Genomic DNA, 24,717 nt, shown 5'->3' with positions numbered 1-24,717 from the left:
CAGATAATGGTGAACTCCTCCATGCGACTTATCTTTTGCACGGCCAGTGGAGCGAGTAGGGCAGCGGGTACAGGAATTTCCTTAAGGAGGCATTCCTGGATGTGCTTAAGGCGATTTTGCAGAGCCCTTCAAGTCTTCCTTTATTAATTCCCCTTTTGATGGCTCATCCTTGTTTGGGCCAAAAGTGAAAGAGACTCTAACAAGGTGAGAGCAAGAGGGAAAGACTCTTTCTGCCATTGGAGTCCGTTTCTTCCTCCCTACCAGACCTTATCCCAAAGGCCAGAATTGGGGGGGGGGGCGGGGGTAGTGGTTCCGTAAGTCTCACAGAGTCTTTCTAGATGCCCATGGTGATTCTTCCCCCAGGGGCAGAGGGGGAAATAACAATGGAAGACGCCAACCATGCAGCAGAGGGTTTCGCAAATCCAGGGCAACAGGGATACGTTCCTTGGTAGGCCCTTTCAGCACTCCTGAAAGTAGGCCCGTCCACCTGTGGAGGCAGTCAGGGGTCGCTTGTCACTGTACCCAAACACTTAGCTAAAAATAACAAAAGACAAATGGGTACAAGCGATCATATCCAGAGGCTACTGCATACCCTTTTCCTATTCCCCTTTAGAAAAAAAATCAGTCCCGGATGTTCCACCCAATCAGTGGGACCAGGCAAGCCTGAGGTACAAAGGTTGCTAGGAAAATAAAAAGTCATCCAGAATGTCCCTGCAGACCAAATTGGATCCAGAAATTACTCTAGGTTATTTTTAGTTCCAAAGAAGACGGGACTGGAGACCCATTCTGGATCTCAGCAGACTAAACAAGTCTGTAAAAAAGTCAAAGTTCCTGATGGTGACACTGCAGTCCATACTCCCCTTTCTGGGGAAAGACAATTGGATGTGCTTTATAGATCTCCAGGATGTGTACTACCAACTAAAGATGGACAGGCGAGTCATTTACGCTTCTGGCTGGGAGCAGTCATTACCAATTTCGAGCTCTTCCCTTTGGTCTCACTACAGCCCTTAGAGTATTCATCAAATGCATGGCAGCAGTCACGGCTCACTTGAAGCATCTAGGATTCCAGGTGTTTCCGTACTTGGACGACTGGCTTCTAACCACCACCACCGAGCATCTACTAAACGGAGCAAGAGATACCACCATCCACCTTTACTGTCAGCTAGGCATCACTATAAACTTAGAAAAGTCTGCCTTGTTGCCATCACAACATATTGTATTAATAGAGCAGACTTGAACACAAGAGACATGGTAGCCAAACTTCCTCCCTACAGGATACAAACCCTACATCAACAAGTCAAAAAATCTCTTAACAAGGAAGAAAGTACAAGAGAAGGTTATTCTGGAGATTTTAGGTGGTATGGCGGCAACAATAACCTTGGTACCCCTTGCTCGTCTGCACATGAGAATTCCCCAGTGGCTGCTTTTCACCCAATGGTCCATGCAGGAGTTATCCATGTCCCACAAGATTATCATAACTGAATCCTGCAAGAGGAATCTGCGCTGGTGACTTCACTCTAGTCGGGTGGATTTGGGCAAATCGTTCATTCCCCCACAACCAATAGCTACAGTGACCATGGACGCTTCCCAGGTAATGGGGGGGCATTATCTGGGGAAGACTGTCCAAGGAGTTTGGCGGGAATATGAGAACCACTTGCATATCAATGTCCTAGAGATAAGAGTGGTGCTTTTGGTGTTGCATGCATTCCAGAACTCCCTTCCACTAGGAACGATTGTAATCCAGACAGACAATATGTTAGTGGTGTGGTATATAAACAAACAAGGAGGAGCCAGGTCTTACTCCCTATGTCAAGAGGCTCGAAGAGTGTGGCAGTGGGCAGTCTCTACTCAACGCTTTCTAATAGCAGCGCATATCCCAGGGAAATCCAACGTGGTAGCAGACGAACTCAGCAGAGCTGTTCTGATGCCTCATGAGTGATCCCTGAAACAGGAAATTGCAGAGCAGATTTTTCACAAGTAGAGGCCAGCCTTGCTGCGACCTATTTGCTACATCCATGAATGCCAAATGCAGCAGCTACTTTGCCCTGACCCCCCCCCCCCTCCGGGGGAGTCACCAAGGGATGCACTCGTACACTATTGGCCCCCGGGTCTTCTATATGCTTTCCCTCCTTTTCCCTTGATTCCCAAAGTTCTTCAGAAAGCCAACACGTTGAGAAGTAGGTTAATACTCATCACCCCATACTAGCTTCATCAGATTTGGTTCCCCTTTCTATGGCCCCATCCGTAGGAGGTGCCATGGATTCTGGACCCAGTTCCAGACCTCCTGACTCATCCATCACTCCTGACTCCTCCATCAGGGACACTCCATCTGTCTGTTCAAGTCCTCAAACTGACAGCTTGGCTGCTCCACTTCCACTCCTAGCTAGGCTTCCGAATATTTCTCCTGCTGTGAAACATATTCTGATCTCATCCCATCATGCTACAACCAGAAAGCTTTATGCTAGCAAATGGAAAAGATTTTCCTGTTGGGCACTCAGCAATCACATTGATCCTTTCACATTACCCATCACATCTGTTTTAGACTTCCCAGCAAAACTTTTCAGTGAAAGTGCAGCAGCAGCTACCATACGAGTTAAGTTAGCTGCTATATCAGACTACCATATTGGAGAAATCGGATTCAGAATCATGTCCCATAGGCTTTGCAAGGCCTTTTTGAAAGTTACTTTCTTGCTAAGGCCTCCAGTGAAAGAACCACCAGCTCCTTGGGACCTCAACTTGGTATTGTCCACTCTAATCCTTCATCATCTTGTCATCTAAACCTGTTCTCAAATCTGTAATAGCTCCCCACACTAGTGCACAGCCACTCAGATCCACTGAAAAAATACTACTCAAGACTACAAAGTCCTGCAACTCAGCAGGTGACTCCCTCTTCTCCAACTACATTACCAAAACCTGGAACCACTTGCCACCAGATCTAACTCGGGAATCCTCATTGGTTAAATTCAAGAAAAAAAATCTAACTTTATTTCACATCCCACTGGATATGCGCCTGTGCTAACCCTGGGTGATCTTGGACTCCCTCTTTCCCATACCCCTCTTTAGCTGCTGACTTTAAAAAGCAACATCTTAAGGCATGTCTTTTTAGCACAATAGAATATTCTCCTCCCCAGGAATCTTTGTCCACTTTGTCCAGTCTTTTTATAAGTAAACAGTGTCACTTAGAAAACATGTCCTCTACAAATTCAGTTGCGACTAAAGCTACGAACTAACATATTTTTCTATTCTGTTGTATATGACAAGTAATATGTCTTATAAGTAGCGTATCTTTGTTTGTTTGACTAACTGTATCTTTTGATGTTCATCGTGTTTCACTGTTGCAGTCATTACACTTGGGTTATCCTGCTGGCAGGCTACCCGCAGTTGGCCTGAATTCCAAAGTCTTGGTCTGGCATCGGTTTCTGTTGCCTCTTCCCTGACGTCAGTGCGCCAGGGGTATAAAAGATGCAGCCGACGCCATTTTCTTCCGTCTTTCTTGCCGCATGGTGCCCGAAGCAAAAGCAAGTTCGCAAGTGCTGGTCGACCGACTCCTGAGATTTTCAAATCGAATTTCATATTCGAAGTCTTCATTAAAGCTAAGTACCCCGTTGGGGAAACTTTTTTCTTGCTCCAGACCGATGTCAGAAAAAGTTAACAATTGTATTTCTTGTGGGAAGCAAATACCTCATAAGGATTTTCATTCTTACTGTATTCCTTGCCTAGGCCCTGATCACAACGTTGCTAGCTGTCAGTTTTGCGCTAGATTTAACCAACGCACTATTAAGCGTCGGTACAATTTTGCCTTTCATTACTTTGGCCGAAGATTCAATTATATAATGACGTTGGAACAGCCTATGACCGGAGTTTATAAAAAGCGCAAGGAAAAGGACAGGCATCCGAGGTCCAAAACCGATGAGGCTTCCACTAAGCCAGTCGCCGGTTCTCAGTGAGGTGCTTTTGCAGCCCCTAATGCCCGCTACCTCAGTGCCACAGGCCGCTGCCGATTCCCACGTGGAGCCAGCTAGGCCTCTGGATACTCAAGGTATTGGACACTCGGAAACTATTCCCTCAGATGGGTCTGGAGCCACTGAGCAGGCATCGGCTTCTGAGGGTGTTTTCAGACCTACACAGTTGTATGTAAAGCCTACCTCAGCTTCCAAAGCAAAAACTAAAGCAGCTCTAAAGACAAAGAAACAAGTACAGCATTCTCCTGGACAGACTTCCATGCCTAAAAAACAGATGCTCAAAATGGCCGAAGACCTAATTACCTTGATCAGGGTTTCCCATCCCCCTCCTGATAAGAGGCCTAGGCAAGAGGCAGAATATGAATCTTCAGATCAGGTTTCCATTTCCTCTGACTCATCTTCTGAGCAGGAATACTCTTTTCCTCCCTATGAGGATTCTGATGCTGAAAAATCTATTCCTTCAGCCTCTCCTCCTGAGGATTTTTCTTTTGGGGAAACCCTGCATACCATGAGGGAGCACTTCCACTGGGAGAGCCAAGACTACTCAGACTCAAAGAAAAAGCTTAGAGATTTTCTTTTACTGCCTCAGCACACACCTCTTGCTATTCCCCCTGTTAGACATTGTAGATGATGTATTTTCAGAGTCTGGCCTTTCTCCTGACTCTTTACCTCCTGCTCCTGTAAAACCAGACAGATACTACAGGGTTCCAGACTCTCATAAATTTCTTTATAAAAACCCTGCTGCTGACCCAGAAACTATTTCACAGGGTCCCAAAGGGGTCAAGGCTTCTACTGCAAAAAACCCTATCCCCTCTGACAGGGATTCTAGGGCACTAGACAGACGGGGGGGAAAAAGTTTACACTTCTGCTACTTTGGCAGTGAGGGCTTTAAATTGTCAATTTCATATACTTAAATATCAGCAATACTTAATGTCACTGCTAAAACACAAAATGTTGGCAAATTTTGATTGTGCAGAAAATAAGGAAATGCAGGATTTATTGCATGCAACTGAACAAGTGGGAAAGCATACATTGCTATGTGGTTTTGATTCTCTAGAGGCTTCTTGCAGGGCTGCAGTTACGGGTTCAGTCATTAGGAGGCATGCTTGGTTAAAGGAACAGATTCTACCTGATCATGTTAAGGCAAAATTACTAGATGCTCCATTACAGCATGGTACTTTATTTGGTGTTAAAGCAGAGGAGGTGCTGAAGAAAATGGAGGACAAAGCAAAATTTATGCAAACAGTAAAGGATTTCTTACAGGTGCAGCCACCCAGATTTAGCAGGAACTGGCCTACCAAGAATTGGTCCTTTCCAGTGTCGGACAGACCACAAATAGGCAGATACAGACGCCCTAGAGGCAGATCCCAGCCTCAGGGCTCATACAGGCCTAAACAGTGGGACGCTCCTACTTCCAAGACAAATCACAGCCATACAGGAAACAGTCCCAATAACTTTCCTCTGCCAGCACCAAGCACTTATCTTCTGGCAGCCCCCTTAGAGGGAAAACTAGCACTTTTTCCTCAAAACTGGCACATGATCACCCAGGACAAATGGGTCTTGAATATAGTGTCCCAGGGCTACAGGTTGCACTTTCACACCCTGACAAGGGCAAAAGGTATGCCAGACCTGCCACACAATCAATGGACAGAGGCACAAAAACAAATTTCATCCCGCATGGACATGAGGGCCATTCAGCGAGTACCACAGCAAGAGCAGGGACAAGGATTTTACTCGAGACTTTTCGTGGTACCCAGAAAGGACAAAGCCTGGAGACCAAAACTGGACCTGTCTATTCTAAATACATTTCTGGATGTTCCAAAATTCAAAATGTTGACTTTGCAGCAGCTTCTGCCCATGCTGGGCAAGAAGGCTTGGCTTGTAACTTTGGACATAAAAGAGGCATACCTGCATGTACCAATCAGACAATCTTGCAGAAGATACCTCAAATTCATAGCTGGCTCAGTGCACTACCAATTCTCTGCCCTGCCTTTTGGCTTATCTACTGCGCCCAGGGTCTTCACAAAATGCCTGGCACCAGTAATTGCATATTGCAAAGGGGAATTCAAATTTATCCTTACTTGGACGAGTGCCTTATTCAAGCAGAGAACAGACATTCTACTAGAGCACCTGGAGTTTGTAAAAAGATTATTGATTTGCCTAGGGTACACAGTAAACGTAAAGAAATCAAAATTAGTACCCTCTCAAGAGGGTGCAAGCTTAAATACAACTGCCCAGATGGCTTATCTCACGCCAGACAAACAAAGGCAACTGACTTCTTACTTCACAGTGTTGGCAACAAAGACCTAGTTATCTGCAAGAAAAATTCTGCAGGCTTTGGGCTTCATGGCATCCTGCGTTCTGCTAATTCCATATGCCAGACTGCATATGAGGAAACTTCAATGGTATCTAAAAAGTGTTTGGACTCAGCATTGCCACAGCTTGGAAACATTGATTACCCTCATTGCTTGCCTTCAACAGGAGTTTCGATGGTGGGCACAGTCCTGTCACCTCAACAAGGGACAGCCATTCAATCTACCCACAGCCAGGCAGTCTATAACAACTGATGCTTCAGATTATGCCTGGGGGCCCACATGGCAGGAAAATGTATTCAGGGCACATGGCCGTCAAGTCAAATGCATCTTCATAGCAATCAAAAAAAGATGCTAGCTGTTCAGAATGCCCTGACAGCTTTCAAGGACCTACTTCGTCCAGGACAACTACTGATAGGGACTGACAGTACTGCAGTCATGTGGTACATAAACAAGTAGGGAGGCACACATTCCTACCCCCTCTGCAGACCAGCCATGACTTTGTGGAACACAGCATTGACTTATCGAGTACATCTGCAAGCACAATTCCTGCCAGGAAAGAAAAATACTCTGGCAGACGAACTAAGCAGAAACATTACGGGTCCCCACGAGTGGAAACTGGATCCTCAAGTCTTCAGCATGATAACAAAGAAATGGGGATGCCCAGACATAGATCTTTTTGCCTCCCCGCACAACTGCCAACTACAGAGATTCTGCACAAGGACTTATCACAAACAAGCATGGAAAGTGGATGCTCTATCATTCAGCTGGAAAACCCTAACAGTATATGCCTTTCCTCCTCTGCCTCTCCTTCCCAAGGTACTCATAAAGGTCAGACAAAAGAAGACAAAAATTATTCTGATTGCCCCAGACTGGCCCCGCCAGCACTGGTACCCAATCCTAAAGAGCTTGTCTCAAGGCCCAGCGTAGACATTGCCTCTAATTCCTCACTTACTGACCCAACGAAACAATCAGATGCTGCACAGCCAACTTAGGACCCTAAATCTGGCAGCATGGCGAATAATGTAGCCATTCAGAACACACCTCTCTCTAAAGCAGTGATGGATGTTATTTTGGAGGCCAGGAGGCCAAGTACCAGAAAATCTTATGCAGAAAAATGGAAGAGATTCTATGCTTGGAACCAGGCACAAGGAATTGACACGCTTGTACCAAACATTCCTCAGATTTTACAATACCTAACTGAGATGCTGGACAAAGGCCTATCCTTCTCATCAATTAAAATCCATGCCTCTGCCATTTCAGCTCATTTCAATAAGGAACCACCAATTTTTTCTCATCCATTGCTAATGCAGTACCTCAGAGGGGCCAAAAACATAAGACCTCCTAGGAGAGCACCAATACCTGCATGGAACCTCAATTATGTCTTGGAGAAACTCACACTGCTGTCTTTTGACCCAACCAATTCAGATGAAATAAAGTTCTTATCTTGGAAAACAGCTCTGCTCCTAGCAATAACCTCTGCAAGACGAGTCTCAGAGTTGCAGGCTGTCATGGCTGTGGAACCTTTTATTATTTTCAATCCAGACAGGGTTTCTCTGAGGGCTAACGCCACATTTATGCCTAAGGTAATGTCCAGTGTGGCCCTTAACCAAACCATTCATTTGCCTACTTTTTATCCACACCCACAGAATAAGGGTGAGAGACTTCTGCATTCTTTGGACATACACAGACAATTACGTTTCTACTTGGACAGAACTAAAGCTTTCAGAAAGACGGAACAACTTTTAGTGGCATATGCTGCAGGATCACAAGGAAAGCCTATCTCAAAGCAGACTATTTCAAAATGGATAGGCCACTGCATTCGATTCTGTTATTCACAACATGGCAAATCAATCCCTAAGGGCATTAGGCCACATTCTACCAGAGCAGCAGCCACTTCAGCAGCCTTCCTCAGAGGTGTACCAACCAAAGACATTTTAGAGGCTGCAACTTGGAGTTCAGTGCACACTTTCACCAAGCACTACCATTCACCTCTCTACTCTAAATCCAGAGCAGGCTTTGCCACTGCAGTTTTGCAGGGCCTTATAGCCTCTCCTAATTCTATTTAGACCCAGCCACCCTACCTCAGCTTTGGGATTCAACCCAAGTGTAATGACTGCAACAGTGAAACATGATGAACATAGTACAGTTGTGTGCCTACCATAAATGTAGATGTTCGAGTGTATTCACTGTTGCAGTCCAGGTTACCCTCCCACCATCCCCCTTTTCTTTGCTGGGACTTATCTGTACTTCTCTATCCTATGCAACCTATGTGGTGTATTTGCTTGTAGATGAAGGAAATGTTTATGTTATGGCATGCATACTTATTGGCATAAATTTTTAACCTACCAGTTTGGGGGCACCTGACATCTGGGGCAAGAAAAACTGAAGAAAATGGCATCGGCTGCATCTTTTATACCCCTGGCGCACTGGTGTCAGGGAAGAGGTGACAGCAACCGACGCCAGATCAAGACTTTGGAATTCAGGCCGACTGCAGGTAGCCTGCCAGCAGGATAACCCAAGTGTAATGACTGCAACAGTGAATACACTCGAACATCTACATTTATGGTAGGTACACAACTGTACTTTTGTATGACTAATTGTATGCTGGAGCTTTTCTCCCCGGGCCTCCACTGAAAATGGACATTAATCCAGTCGAGCTCTCCCGGTCAACAAATAGGTTCATAGGTTCATACTAGGCTATCTGCCCTAGGGCATTTATAAGCCTAGCCAGAGTGTGTTTGGCTTTCGCCACCCATTTTAAATTAATTTTGCTATGCCTTTTTTTGAGGTTAGTATACTGTGCCTCTGTCTAACAGTGACACAGAAGTGATAGCCGGGGTAAACCTACGATCTCCCATCCACTCATCAAGATTCCTCTTGAAGAGAGTCAATGTGGGACTCTGCCTAACCTGGACTGGGATTTTATTCCAGAGTGAAGGGAGCCTCTGGGTTATGAATCTGTCCCTCCAGCATGTCCTATTTATTTCAGTGCTGAGGTTCAAGTCTCTCGAGCGTAGCTCGATGGGATTTGATTTTATGAGGTGCAGCATGTCCATTAATTCGGGTTGGACATGGCTTTATCGTCAGGCACAGATCGCCTCTGAGCAGGCGGTATGCCACTGAGTAGAGCTGGAGTTTCTTTAACCGGGCAGCATATGGCATCTGTTTGAGCCCCTTGATCCTCTTGGTGAGGTACATTTTGGGTCTTTCCAGTTTGTCTGGTAAGGTACATCCCAAAAGGGGCATTGTACTCAATTATGGGCCTGATGAGGGATGAGTAAAGGCACGATGACCTCCCTGATCTAGATGTGAATCTCTTCATGATTAGGTGGGCTATATAAAATGTTTTTCTAGCCACTTTGGCCACGTGGTTGTCAAATGAGAGATTGTTATCAACTTGGGTCCCCAGGTCCCTAATGACTTCTTCTGTACTTAATGGATTACCACCTATGTGGTAATTTGTGGGCACTTTGTTTTTGCCAAAAGGGATGACTATACACTTTTTGGCGTTTAGCTTGAGGCCATGGCTCTGGCACCAGTTGTCTGTTTCTGTGAGGCCCTTTTGGAGGATGCTTGTGTCGGCTGGAGAGTTGATTATGGCGCCCAGTTTGCAGTCATCTGCAAACTTGGTTAGCCACAGTCCTTCCGTAAAAAATGTAAATAAATAAATAAAGTTCCTAACATGGAAAACCTTAGTAGCCATCACATCTAGCAGGAGGGTATCAGAACTCCAAGCATTATCAATATGTCCCCCCTACTTGATTTTCCACAGATAGTGTCCCTGAGAACTAATTCTTCATTTCTTCCTAAGGTATGTTCTGAGAATCAATCCATTGACTTGCCTGTGTTTTTCCCAAACTATGGCAACAAGGCAGAATACAGGATGTCCTTCTATTCCTATGTTGCAGTATTCTAGGTGTGGCATTTCCTGCTCTCAGGCGACTCGTACGTCGGCTTCTATACAAAAGCTTCAGGTTGGCTGCCGTAGTGTGCATGGGACATCACACGTAGGGCCATAAACCAGGGGGCCTTAAATGTGACATCTGCGCACCCAATCCTCATAACTTTGCAGCCGCAGACAACATTCGTTTCGTATGATCGCTTCTTGACAGACGTCCCATCTTAAAGATAAGTAGCCTGTTGGGTTTCAAACTTTCTTATTTTTGATGATTGTTATAGCTAACGCTTGGTTGTTGTAGCCTTTAGCTGATGTCCGGAAAAAAAGGGAAAGTGCCATTGCGGGCGCCAGATACCCCACAAGGACACACATGACAGTTGTGCTTTTTGCCTAGGCCGGGAACACGATCACTCCTCCTGCGCTATTTGTCAATCATTTATGCCTAAGACCTTGCGCAGCCATCTAGCCGCGTTAAATCTGTACCTTGAGAACTAGTGCCTCAAACAGTTAGCCCTTAGGATGGATTCTGCATCAGAGGCTGCACCTGAATCTTCGTGCAAGAAAGCCAAATTTCCTAGGCGTTCTTCGCCTGCCACTCTGCTTACCAACGCACTGCCAACTGCTGATCTAGGGGTTGAGGCGTGCTTGGAGGATCAGTCGACTGCAGCGACGTCCTTTGAGAAAGCCATTTCATAGCCGATGACCGGCACGTCCTCGGAGCTAACTCAGACATCGACACCCATCCAGGTCAAGGAGGAACCAGTTTCGGTGGTACCTCCAGCAGTGATCCAGACTTCAGATGTGCTAATCTCCAGACCCGAGGCCAGGCCACACTACTTCCTCTCCAGCCAAAAAGAAGCAGAAAACTAAATATACCTCCTCTTCTTCAGAAGTTACACCAGATTGGCAGGCTTTCACTTACTCTCTCATGCAGGCTTTCATGGCCCTTAGGCCTTCAGCCTCAGCTACTTCCACCCTGCCTCTTCTGAGCCCTAGGCCTGTCTCTGCTTCTTGCCTCCCATCCATAACCCTTCAGGTCAGGGAAGAAGAACATGTCTCTTCTTTCTCTTCATCAGAGGAGTCAATTTCTTATGTTTTCCCGATTGCCTCACCCCAGGAATATTACTCTCCAGATGAGGAATCTGTGGAGAGAGACTCTCTTCCCCCTGAGGACATTACGTTTAGTGAGACCATCACCAAGATGAAGGATTACTTTAAATGGGACACTTCCCAAATGACTGACACCCAAAAAAGGTACTTTGAACTGCTGCAAGTGGAATCACCCTCCCCTTCAGCAGTTGCCCCTGTTCTGCCTGCTTACTTGGATGGCTTCAATGCGGCCTCTAAGGCCCCTGACTTCCATCCTCCGGCCCCTAAGCATCCTGACCGCTTCTATAAAGTACCAGAGGACCAGAAATTCTTAGTTAAGCTACCCTTGGCGGACACAGCTATTTTTGCCACCACAGCAGAGAAGCAATCCAGACTGCTGTCTTCTGCCTATCTATTACCCACTGACAAAGACCAGTAAGTACATGGATAGGATGGGGAAGAAGGTGTACACTACTGAGGACTTCAAGGCTAAAATCCTGGACGCCCCTCTGGACCACAGTGTGCTCTTCAGAAAACAATCCGCTGACGTTTTTAAAACTCTACAAGAAAAAAGCAAAGAGCTCCAGGGCAATTAAGCACCTGCTGGCGTTGCCCATACCCAAATATTACAGGAATTACCATGCTAAAGCCACATTTGTAAGACGTACTCCACAGCCCTCCTCTTCCAGGTCCAAGAGATGGGCCAGAAGACCTACTAACTCCAGATCCTCTACTGTACCTCAGTAACCCAGACAGCCCTTTCAGGACAGAGGAGGCCCCAGTAATGTGTGACTGCCTTGCCCACCTCCCCCTCTCAGCCCGCCTTTCCCATTGTCTTCCCCTTTGGGAATCCATCACTTCAGACCAGTGGGTCTTAAACATTATCCAAAAAGGGTACTTCTATCCTGGAGAGAAGCTACCCAAAAGAGGCATCCCTTCCTTCCCGAAAAGTTCTGGCAGATCTTCTACAACTAGGCACCATTGAGCCCATTCATCCAGGACAAGAAGGAAAAGGGTTTTACTCCCATCTCTTCCTGGTCCCCAAAAAAGATGGCCCCCGGTGACCCATGTTTGATCTGTCCTTTCTAAACCTGCATCTTCAGGTGCTGTCCTTCAAAATGCTGTCTCTCTCCACCTTACTGCCTCTCATTCCAGCCAAGGCCTTCATAGTCACCCTAGACCTAAAGGAAACCTACCTGCACATACCCATTAGGTGTTCCCCACAGGCAATTCCTGAGTTTCTCTGGCCCTTCCTCTCATTTCCAATGTACTGCCTTGCTCTTTGGTTTATCCACTGCCCCCAAGGTCTTTACAAAGTGCTTGGCCCCAGCCATTGCCTTCTGCAGAACTCAAGGGATACAAATTTACCCTTATCTGGATGACATCCTGATTCTGGCAGAGTCCAGGGATGCTCGACTAAGCCATCTATATTTCACCATGTCCCTTCTGCAGAACCTAGGATTCACCATCAACCTCCCCAAATCCTCTCTGATCCCTAGCCAGGACAGGATTTTTCTCGGCTGCTGAATCAGAACAGACACAAGGAGGATCTTTCTACCTCAGGACAAGGTTCTGTCTTTAACTTCCCACTTCCAGGAAGCTTTACTATCCCGAAAGATGTCAGCAAGGCATTTTCCTCACCTCTTGGGTTTGATGGCAGCAACCTTCCCCATGCTACCTCTGGCAAGAATGCACATGCACAAGCTGCAGTGGTTCCTGAAGAACACCTGGTCCCAGCACCTACATCCCCTAGAGCAAGCCATCCTCCTCCTTCCCTGTCTGAAAACAGAAATCAACTGCTGGATCCATCAAGTGAAATTGAACCCAGGGCTCCCACTACAGCACCCCATCCCAACCCAAGTTATGCATACAGATGCCTCAGATTCAGGTTAGGGAGCAACTCTGGCCTCTTACAAGATTCAGGAGAAGTAGCCTCCCTCTCTTCAGGCCACACACATCAATATCAGGGAAATTACAGCAATTTTCTTAGCTCTACAAACTCCCCCCTCTTGTTCCAGGGGTGCTCCAGATGGTTACCAACAACACCTCAACAAAGCAGGGAGGAACAAAGGCCTATCTGCTGTGCAGTCTATCCCTGCTAATATGGGACATAGCCTCCCGGCTCAACTTAGTCCTACAGGTGATCTGCATCCCATCACAGGACAACCACCAAGCAGACCTCTTGAGCAGGACCTCCTCTCCTCAACATGAATGGATGCTAAAAAGGGAGGTCTTCTTAGACATAGTTCACCGGTGGGGTGCTCCACAAATAGACCTGTTTGCCTCCCCCCAAAACAGGCAACTGCAGAGCTTCTGCTCAAAAACCCACTCCCCTCTTGCATGGAGAGTGGACGCTTTCAGCATCTCTTGGGAGGGGAAGTTCCTTTATGCCTCCCCCACCATTCCCACTGATTCAGTAAGTCGTCCTGAAAATCCAGAAGGGCAAACCAAAAATCTTGTTAATGACTCCCTACTGGCCAAGGCAGCACTGGTTCCCCCTACTTCACAAACTAGCCAAGGGCAATCAGTTCAAGTTACCCTACAAGGTGGACCTACTGTCACAAGACAAAGGAACTCTCCTACACCCACAGGTACAGATGTTGCCTCTGACTGTGTGGGTGATAAAGTTTTGATTCCTTTCAGACACCACTATTTGGAGGACGTGCTTTCAGTCCTAAGGGAGGCAAGGAAACCTACCACCAGAAAATCTTACGTGGTTAAATGGGAAAGATTTGGAAAATGGTGTCTGCAAAAGGGAAGGGACCCCAGCTCCGCCGAGGTTCCACTGGATGTTCTCCATGTTTCACTGTTGCAGTCATCACATTTGGGTTATCTGCTTGCAGTAGCCCCTCAGTCAGCCTGATTAACAAAGTCTTGGGTCCTGCGTCGATTGCTGTCCCTTCTTTCGTGATGTCAGGTCATTAGGGGTTTAAAACATGCAGCCGAAGCCATTACATCGGTCTTTCTTGCTGTGCGGTGCCCGAAGCAGAAGCAGTTCGCAGGTGCCGGTTGGCTGACTCCTGAAATTTTCATTTTCGAGTTTCAGAACCGAAGTCTTCAACTAAAAGCTAAGTACCCCGTTGGGGAAACATTTTCTTGCTCTAAGCTGATGTCAGTAAAAGTAAATAATTGCATTACTTGTGGAAAGCAAATACCTCATAAAGATTTTCATTCGTACTGTAGTCCTTGCCTAGGCCCTGGCCACGACGTACCTCGCTGTCGGTTTTGTGCCTTATTTAAACCACGAACTATGCGTCGTCAGTATATTTACCCTTTTAAATATTTTGGTGCTCGGTTCAATTATCCCGCTATGTCTTTGGTAAGCCATCCGAGTACCGACATTCCAAGAAAACGCAAAGATAGAGACAGAGACAGGCCGCCGAGGTCCAAAGCTGCCGACGACACTTCTCCTAAGCCAGTCGCCAGTTAGCCGATACTCACTGAGGCGCTTTTGCAGCTCCTGATACCCGCTATTTCAGATTCGCAGGCCTCTACTGAGACCAATTCTGAGTCCGGTATGCCGCGAGATGCTTCAACTGTGGAACCTGTGGATGTCTCTACCTTGGATGGGTCTGGAGCTGCTGTGCAGGCACCGGCTTCTGAGGGTGTATTCAGGCCTACTGACTTGTGTATTAAACCGATGCCATCTTCTTCTTCAAGGCCTAAATCTCGAACCATGCCTAGAAAACTGACGCCCAGACTGCATGACCAGGCCTCTATGCCTAAAATAACAAATGATAGGAATGGCTGAAGACCTTATTACTTTAAAGTCAAATAAACTGAATAACCAATATTCGTACACGGAAACTCGACCAGCCCAAATCAGTCCAACCAAGGGAACTTCTTAAATAAACCATTTATTGGACACACAAATAAATCCACAAACCGTTCGACAAGTTGACCTAGGTTTCGTCTTACTTATACAGACTTCATCAGAACTAAGACATCATTACTTTAATCAGGGAAAGCCAACCTTCCCCCTCTAAGAGACCTAGGACTGAGTTTGCTTGTGATACTTCTGACCAGGATTCTCAATTTTCTGTTTCCTCTGATGACCAGGATTTCCCTTATCTGCCTATGACGATTCTGATGCTGAGGACTCTAATCCCTCTGCATCCCCCCTAGAGGATTTTTCTTTTGGTGAAACGTTGCATACCCTCAGGGAGCATTTTCGTTGGGAAAGTCAGGATTTCTCTGATTCTAAAAAGAGGCTTAGGGATTTATTACTCCTGCCCCAGTACAGGCCTTTAGCCATACCTCCTGTACTAGACATTGTTGATTATGCCTTTTCGGAATCTAGCTTGGCCCCTGATTCTTTACCTCCTGCTCCCAGAAAACCTGATAGATATTACAGGGTCCCTGAGTCTCATAAGTTCCTTTTTAAAAATCCTACTGCGGATCCCGAGACTATTTCACAGGGACCCAAGGGCATTAAAGTTACTACTGCCAAAAATCCTACCCCCTCTGATAAGAGACTCCAGGGTGCTGGATGGATTGGGTAAGAAGGTATACACTTATTAGGGCCTTAAACTGCCAGTTTCATATGTTGAAGTATCAGCAGCATATTATCGGATTACTTAAACAGAAAATGATGTTGATTCCGGATTGTGCTGAAAATAAGGATGTACAGGATTTACTGCATTCAGCTGAAGAAGTTGGAAAACATACTTTGCCGTGTGGTTTTGATTCACTAGAGGCATCTTGCAGGGCTCCTGTGGGTCTGTACTAAGAAGGCATGCTTGACTTAAGGAGCAATCCTTGCCAGATCATGTTAAAGTGAAATTACTGGATCCTCCCTTAAACCAGGACCGCCTGTTTTTCAACAAGGCAGAAGAAGTTCTTAAAAAGATGGAGGAAAAAGCTAAATTTATGTAAACTGTTAAAGATTTTTTTACAGGTATAACCTCCAAGGTTTAGTAGGCTTGGCCTTCCAAGAATTGGTCCTTTCCTGCCTCTTCCAGACCTTCTTAGTCCAAACCCAGATCCAGCAGAGCTCCCAGGCTTCAGTCCCAGGGTACGCTCATGACTAAGCAGTAGGGGGCCTCCACTTCCAAATCTGGGGATAGTTAAACTCCCCCCTATGGTAAACTGTCTCGATGACTTCTTTTTAAAACTGCCAAGCACTTCTCAACTGACTGCCCCTTTGGGGGGAAAGATTGCTCTTCATGCAAAGAACTGGGAACTCGTTACCCAGGACAAATGGGTTTAAATGTAGTATCCCAGGGATACAGATTTCACTTCCACACGTTAGCAACTCCAAGTGGTTGGCCAGATCTACCCACAAATCATTGGGCAGAGGCCCAAAAGCAAGTACTTTCTCTCTTAAGCATGGGGGCTATTCATTTGGTACCAGAAGAGGAAAAGGGACAAGGTTTCTACTCGAGACTTTTCCTGGTACCCAGAAAAGACAATTCATGGTGTTCTATCTTGGAGCGGTGTACTCTAAACACCTTTTTGGTGATTCCAAAATTCAAGATGCTGACTCTTCACCAGTTGCTCCCTATGCTAGGCAAAGACGCCTGGTTGGCAACACTAGATTTAAAGGAAGCATACCTGCACATCCCAATCGGGGAATCTTGCAGAAGATACCTACTCTTCAAAGCAGGCTACATGCGCTATCAGTTCTCTGCACTGCCGTTTGGCTTCTCTACTTCGCCCAGGGTTTTCACAAAGTGCCTAGCTCCAGTCATTGCATTTTGAAGGAAAAGAAATATTCAGATATACCCATACCTGAACGATTGTCTTATTCAGGCAGAAAGCCAGGACATACTTTTGAATCATCTGGCATTTGTACAAAGGGTGCTAACTTGTCTGGGGTACACCATAAACAAATAGAAATCGCACCTAATACCGTCAACAAATTATATTCCTGGGAGCAAGCTTGAATACAACTTCACAGATGGCTTTTCTCACGCCAGAGAAACAAATTCATTTGACAACCTAATTCAAACAAGTGGCCACTAAAACCCTGCTATCTGCAAGGCAAATCGTACAAGCCTTGGGGTTCATGGCCTCCTGCATTCTTCTAATTCCATATGCAAGACTGCATATGAGGAAACTACAATGGTATCTAAAAAGCCTGTGGTGTCAACATTCTCAGGATCTGGAAGCAATGATTCCTATCATACCTTGCCTACGCCTAGAGTTCCTTTGGTGGGCAGAAGTCTGCCACCAAAACAAGGGATTTCCATTCACACTACCCCCTGCCACCCAAACCCTAACAACAGACGCATCAGACTATGCATGGGGGGCTCACCTGGCAGGGAAGTGCATTCAGGGCAAATAGAACCCAAATCAAATGCACTTGCATATCAATCCGAAAGAAATGTTAGCTGTGCAGAATGCTCTGACAGCCTTCAAGGACCACATTCTTCCAGGGCAATTAATGGTAAAGATGGACAACACCAAGCAGGAGGGGTACACATTTTTACCCCCTCTGCAGACTAGCCATGGCATTGTGGAACACAGCCCTGAGCTACCAAGTGCATCTACAAGCTCAATTCCTGCCAGGAAAACTAAATACACTGGCAGACGAACTAAGCAGAAACCTCATGGACCCACACGAGGGGAAACTGGAACCAAGGATTTTCAACATGTTGACTAGCAAATGGGGGAGCCCAGATATAGACCTGTTTGCCTCTCCCCAGAACTATCAGTTGGACAAATTTTGCACAAGGACTCCCCACAAGCAAGCTTGGAAAGTGGGTGCTCTGTCCTTCAGCTGAAAAAAACTATCAGTATATGCCTTTCCTCGTCTGCCTCTGCTCTCCAAAGTACTACTAAAGATTAAACAAGACAAACCTAAGGATGATTTTGATTGCACCAGACTTGCCATGCTAACACTGGTGTACCCCCTCTTGCGCAGTGTGTCACTGTGTTGGCCCCATGGCACCTGCCTCAGACTCCTACCCTATTGTCTCAGCAGGAGAACCAGATTCTGCACCCCCAGCTTCAAACACTGAACCTAGCAGCCTGACTAATTACCTAGTCTCTCCTTTACCATCCCCTCAGTAAACCAATGATGGATATAATTTTAGAGGCAAGGAGGCCTAGTACTAGAAAATCTTATGCTGAAAAATGGAAAAGATTCTGTGCTTGGAACCAATCTCAAGGGATGAGCACAGCAGTGCCCAATTTCCCTCAGATTTTACAATACTTAACCGAGATGCTTCACAAGGGCCTTTCCTTCTCCTCCATCAAAATTCACGCCTCAGCCATTTCGGCTCATTATAACACAGAACCTCCCCTCTTCTCTCATCCACTGCGCAAGTAGTTCCTCAGAGGGGCAAAAAACTTACAACCAGCCAGGAGAGCTCCAACTCCAGCCTGGGACCTTAATTTTGTATTGGAGAAACACACTCTTCCCCCTTTCGAGCCAGCTGCTACTGCAGACTTAAAATTCCTTTCTTGGAAAACCGCTTTCCTTTTAGCAATTACTTCAGCAAGAAGGGTATCTGAATTAAAGGCCCTTATGGCAGTGGAGCCTTTCATCATCTTTCATGCGGACAGGGTGTCCCTCAGGACCAATCCCCTCCTTCATGCCCAAGGTGGTATCCAGTGTGGCCCTTAATCAGTCCATTCATTTTCCAACCTTCTTTCCTAATCCACAGAACAAAGTGGAGTGGATACTGCACTCAGATGTGCACAGACAGCTTCGATTCTACTTGGACAGGACTATACCTCAAAGAAAATCTGGACAACCGCTGATGGCATTTGCTGCAGGGGCAAAGGGGAAGGCTATTTCAAAGCAAACCATTTCCAAATGGAGAGGCCATTGCATTCATTTCTGCTACAAGCACCATGGAAAACCTGTCCCACAGGGGATCAGACCCCACTCAAACCAGGGCTGCATCTACCTCTATAGCCTTTCTCAGAAGCATCCCTACCAGGGGCATCCTAGAAACTGCTACCTGGAGATGTTCTTTGTGTTTCACTGTTGCAGTCATTACATTTGGGTAATCCTGCTGGCAGGTTGCCCTCAGTCGGCCTGAATTCCAAAGTCTTGGGTCCTGTGTCGGCTGCTGTCGCCCCTTCCCTGACGTCAGGTCATCAGGGGTATAAAAGATGCGGCTGACGCCATTTTCTTTAGTCTTTCTTGCCGCGTGGTGCCCGAAACAGAAGCAGTTCGCAAGTGCCTGTAGCCCCCCCTCACACAGGCCCACTTCTAGTTAACAAATGCTTACTCTGGCAGAGGATTTAATATCCTTAATTAGGGGATCCCAATCTCACCCAGACAGGGCCTCTCAGCCTCCAGAAAAGAGACCTAGAGCAGAGCCCCCCGAGCCAGTGTCCTCTGATGATTCTTCGGATGACTCAGACATTACAGATCAGCCAGAGGCTCCTTTTTCTACTTATGAAGATTCCGATGCTGAAGAATCCATTCCATCTGCCTCTCCACCAGAGGAATTTTCCTTTGGAGAAACCTTACATGCCATGAGAGAACATTTCCAATGGCAGGGACAAGATTACTCAGATTCAAGAAAAAGGCTTAGGACCTTTCTGCACTTACCACAACATAGGCCCTTAGCTATACCTCCAGTTCTGCCTGTTGTGGATGATGCATTTAATGATGTTTGCACTGCTCCTGATACTTTACCTCCAGCCCCTGCCAAACCAGATAGATTTTACAGGGTGCCAGACACTCATCACCACCTATACAAGGCCCCTCTTGCAGATCCTGAGACTATATCCCAGGGGCCTAAGGCAGTAGCCTCGACCTCAGCAAAAAACCCTCTCCCTGCTGAAAGGAAATCCAGGTCCTTAGAGATGGGGAAAAAGTTTACACCTCTGCTACTCTCTCAGCTAGAGCTTTAAACTGTCAGTTTCATATGATCCAATACCAAGAGTTTATGCTTGATCAGTTAACTAAGAAGCTGTCCTCTGATGACTCCTTAGATGAGAAATATGTTTTAGAAATGGTGAATAACATTCAGCAGGTTAGTAACCATTCCTTAAAATGTGGCTATGATGCACTGGAGGCTTCATTTAGATCAGCCATGACTGGCACAGTGATAAGAAGGCATGCATGGTTGAAAGAACAGGTCTTGCGGATCATGTTAAAGCAAAGCTGTTAGATGCTCCTATGGATAAGGCCAGTCTATTTGGTACCCCTGCTCAGCAAGTAATGAAGAAAATGGAAGAGAAGGCAAAATCTGTACAAACAGTTATGGATTTCTTACAGGTTCAGCCCCCAAGGTTTAGCAGGAACTGGCCTGCCAAAAATTGGTCCTTTCCAGACTCCTCAAAATCTCAAAGAGGCAGGAATAGACGCTCTAGAGGCAGAAATCAATCCAGAGGAGGTGCCTACAGAGGACGCCAGTGGCAAGGCAGTAACCAGCGAGGCACAGACACAACCACTGCCACTGCAACAGGACAATCACAGTGACTTGGCTCAGACACCGCCTACCAGGGAGCAAATAGCAGCACCTTTAGGCGGAAAGTTAGCCTTATTTTCGAAAAATTGGCACTATATCACAAAAGACAAATGGATTTTGCAAACCATAGACCAAGGCTACAGGTTCCACTTCCACACCTTACCAGTAAAAAGAGGAATGCCAAACCTACCTCCAAATCAAAAAACAGAAGCTCTAAAGCAGATAGCTCAATTAACAAAGATGAGAGCTGTGGAAAGAGTACCAATAACAGAACAGGGCAAAAGATTCTACTCCAGACTCTTCCTAGTACCAAGAAAAGAGAAAAGTTGGAGACCTATTCTCGACCTGTCCGTCTTAAACACATTCATCATTGTCCCAAAATTCAAAATGCTGACCCTACAGCAACTTCTTCCCATGCTGGGCAAGGAGTGTTGGCTGGTAACTCTAGATCTCAAGGAGGCATACCTGCACGTCCCCATACGACCAAATTGCAGAAGATACCTCAGATTTCTTGCAGGATCAGAGCATTATCAATTCTCAGCATTGCCCTTTGGCTTATCTACTGCCCAGAGTATTCACAAAATGCCTGGCATCAGTAATCGCTCATTGCAGGCTACAGGGAATCCAAATTTATCCATACCTGGACGACTGCCTGTTACAAGCGGACAACAAAAGCAAGCTGACAACAGATTTACAAAGAGTCATTTGCTTACTACAAGCCCTGGGATACACAGTCAATTTAAAAAAGTCAAGACTGATACCATCCCAGACAAGAGCATTCTTGGGTGTGGAATTGGACACAGTAAAACAAATGGCATTCCTAACTGCAGAAAAACAAGAACAACTCCCTCTTTACTTCTTGGCATTAACAAAGCAGAACAAACTAACAGCAAGAAAAGTACTGCAGGCCTTGGGCTTTATGGCATCATGCATAATCCTGGTACCCCATGCCAGACTGCATATGAGAAAGCTACAGTGGTACCTAAAGAATTTATGGTCTCAACACAGGCACAGCTTAGAAACCGAAATTCCAATAATCCCATGCCTGAAACAAGAGTTCCTATGGTGGGCTCAAGCATGCCAGTCAAACCCAGGCTTGCCATTCCACAACTTTCAAGCTAGCCAAACCATCACAACGGACGCCTCAGACCTCGGCTGGGGGGCGCACATGTTGGACAAATGCATACAAGGATTGTGGACTCCAGACCAGCTGCACCTGCACATAAACCAAAAAGAAATGCTGGCAGTAAAACTAGCAATCCAGAAATTCAGACCATTCCTCAAAGAAGGCCATTTAATGATAAGGACAGACAACACCACAGTCATGTGGTACATCAACAAACAGGGAGGCGCTCATTCATACCCCCTATGCAGGATGACTCTGGACCTTTGGAATATGGCTCTGAGCTACAACATCCAGTTACAGGCAATATTTGTGCCGGGAAAAGAAAACACCCTAGCAGACATGTTAAGCAGAACCACCTCGGATGCTCACGAATGGATGCTACACCCGGACATCTTCAAGGCCATCACAAAGAAATGGGGAATGCCACAAATAGACCTATTCGCATCCCCACTCAATCACCAGCTCAAAAATTCTGCACAAGGACATACCACCCACTTGCATGGAAGGTGGACTCTCTATCCTTCAGTTGGAAAGGCCTGACAGCATATGCATTTCCACCTCTTCCTTTGATGCACAAGGTACTACTGAAAATCAAAGAGGAACGTCCAAGGACAATTCTGATAGCTCCGAATTGGCCAAGACAACACTGGTATCCATTGCTGAGGAGCATGTCTCAGGGGAGAATGTGGTCAATACCCCTGATGTCTTTGATGTTAACTCAGAACAACTACAACATCATGCACCCAAACCTAAAAACCTTGCAATTGACTGCCTGGAACATCACATAACAGCAACTAACCCAGACTTATCCCAAAGGGTTAAAGACATTATTCTTGAAGCCCGCAGACCTTCAACAAGAAGGAACTATGCAGGAAAATGGAAAAGGTTTGTCATTTGGAGTACTGAAAGAGGAAAAGATGTGTCGAACATAGATATTGCTAACATCCTGGAGTACTTGGCAGAGCTTCTACATACAGGCCTGTCCTATTCCTCCATCAAGATACATGCATCAGCTATTTCAGCAGAATACAGCTTCGATCCACCTGTCTTTTCGCATCCTCTTCTCAGGCAGTTCCTCAGAGGGATCAATAATGTAAAACCTCCTAGGAAACCACCATTACCAGCATGGGACTTGAACTTTGTGCTAGAAAAATTGACACTCCCTCCATTTGAACCAGCAGCAACAGCAGATCTTCAACACCTATCATGGAAAACTGCTTTCCTACTGGCAATTACTTCAGCAAGAAGGGTTTCGGAACTACAGGCCTTAATGGCAGTACAACCCTTCCTAATCTTCCATCAAGATAGAGTGTCCATGAGAACTAATCCTACATTTATGCCTAAGGTGGTATCCAGAGTGTCTTTAAACCAGGCAATCCACCTACCTACCTTCTTTCCCAATCCACTGAACACGGTGGAAAGACTGCTGCATACCTTGGATGTACATAGACAGTTACGCTACTACCTGGACAGAACCAAAGGTAACAGAAAACTGACCAGCTTTTAGTAGCCTATGCAACAGGAAGGGAAGGAAAAGCAATTTCCAAACAGACAATCTCCAAATGGATAGGAAATTGCATAAGATTCTGTTACTCCTACCATGGAAAACCAATTCCACAGAACATAAGACCTCATTCTACAAGGGCTACAGCCACTACCACAGCTTTCTTACGAGGAGTGGCAACCAAGGACATTATTGAGGCGGCTACTTGGACCTCCGTGCATACATTTGCCAAGCATTATAATTTACCTCTATACTCTAGATCCCGAGCAGGGTTTGCCACTGCTGTATTGCAAGGGATCCTAACTACACCATAATTCTTCTTCCTCCTCCCCTAGTTTGGCTATGGTATTCTACCCATTTGTTATGACTGCAGATGCATCCTTGAAGGACATAGTACAGTTTTGTACCTACCATAAATGTAGATGTCCGAACAGGATAGCATCTGCAGTCAGGATTACCCACCCTCTTTCCCCTCTGTGGTACTCCTAGGGTATTTACCCTCCTAATAGCTAGCTGGGGGGAGTCTCATATGGTGTATTTGTTTGTATATATGTACATACATGCTTATTTTGTTTGTTTGCCTTCTACTATTTTGGAAACATTGGCATTTATCCAAAATTTAGCTTTCCAAGTGGGCAACTGGCATCTGGGGCAAGAAACACTGAGGAAAATGGCGTCGGCTGATGCCTTTATACCCGAAGACCAGCAGAGATGACGTCGGGTGAAGTGCGACATCAGCCGAAGCCGGACCCAGACTTTGGAATCCGGCCGACCGAAGGGCTGCCTGACGACAGGACAACCCATTTGTTATGACTGCAGATGCTATCCTGTTCGGACATCTACATTTATGGTAGGTACAAAACTGTACTTTAAGGCTTCCGCTGCAAAAAACCCTACCCCATCTGACAGAGATTCTAGGGCACTGGATAGATGGGGAAAAAAGGTTTACACATCTGCCAACTTGACTATAAGGGCCTTAAACTGTCAGTTTCTTATGCTCAAATATCAGCAGCATGTCATGGTATTGCTTAAACAGAAAATGTTGTTAAACTCTGAATGTGCATAAAACAAGGAAATGCAGGATTTATTGCATGCAGCTGAACAAGTTAGAAAGCATACTTTGCAATGTGGGTTTGATTCTTTGGAGGCCTCCTGCAGGTCCGCAGTTACAGTTTCTGTAATTAGGAGGCATGCTTGGTTAAAGGAACAAAATCTGCCTGATCATGTCAAAGTTAAATTATTAGATGCACCTTTACAGCATGATGCTTTGTTTGGTGTTAAGGCAGAAGAGGTGTTAAAGAAAATGGAGGACAAAGCAAACTGTCAAAGATTTTTACAAGTACAGCCACCTAGGTTTAGTAGACACTGGCCAACAAATAATTGGTCCTTTCCTGTGTCAGACGGACCTCAAAGGGGCAGATCCAGATGCCTTAGAGGCAGATCCCAGGC

At 45.9% G+C, this 24,717-nt stretch overlaps 1 protein-coding gene and 1 long non-coding RNA gene across 2 annotated transcripts in view; one reads left to right on the top strand and one right to left on the bottom strand.

Moving 5' to 3' along the window:
- SCML2 (Scm polycomb group protein like 2) overlaps positions 1-24,717 on the top strand; it is a 2,608,432-nt gene that overhangs the window by 853,022 nt on the left and 1,730,693 nt on the right. The gene's annotated exons all lie outside the window — the stretch shown is intronic.
- On the bottom strand, positions 4,824-24,374 carry LOC122803444. Its single transcript, XR_006365119.1, has 3 exons — positions 24,338-24,374; positions 24,220-24,221; positions 4,824-4,971 (listed from the first exon to the last, which is right to left on the bottom strand). It is a non-coding gene; the product is annotated as an uncharacterized LOC122803444 (long non-coding RNA).

Source organism: Protopterus annectens, chromosome 5.part1 (genome assembly GCF_019279795.1).
Source record: "Protopterus annectens isolate FY-2018-M chromosome 5.part1, PAN1.0, whole genome shotgun sequence".
NCBI lineage: Eukaryota > Metazoa > Chordata > Ceratodontiformes > Protopteridae > Protopterus > Protopterus annectens.
Note: the sequence above shows the minus strand (reverse complement) of the source record. Positions and strands in the feature narration are given on the sequence as shown.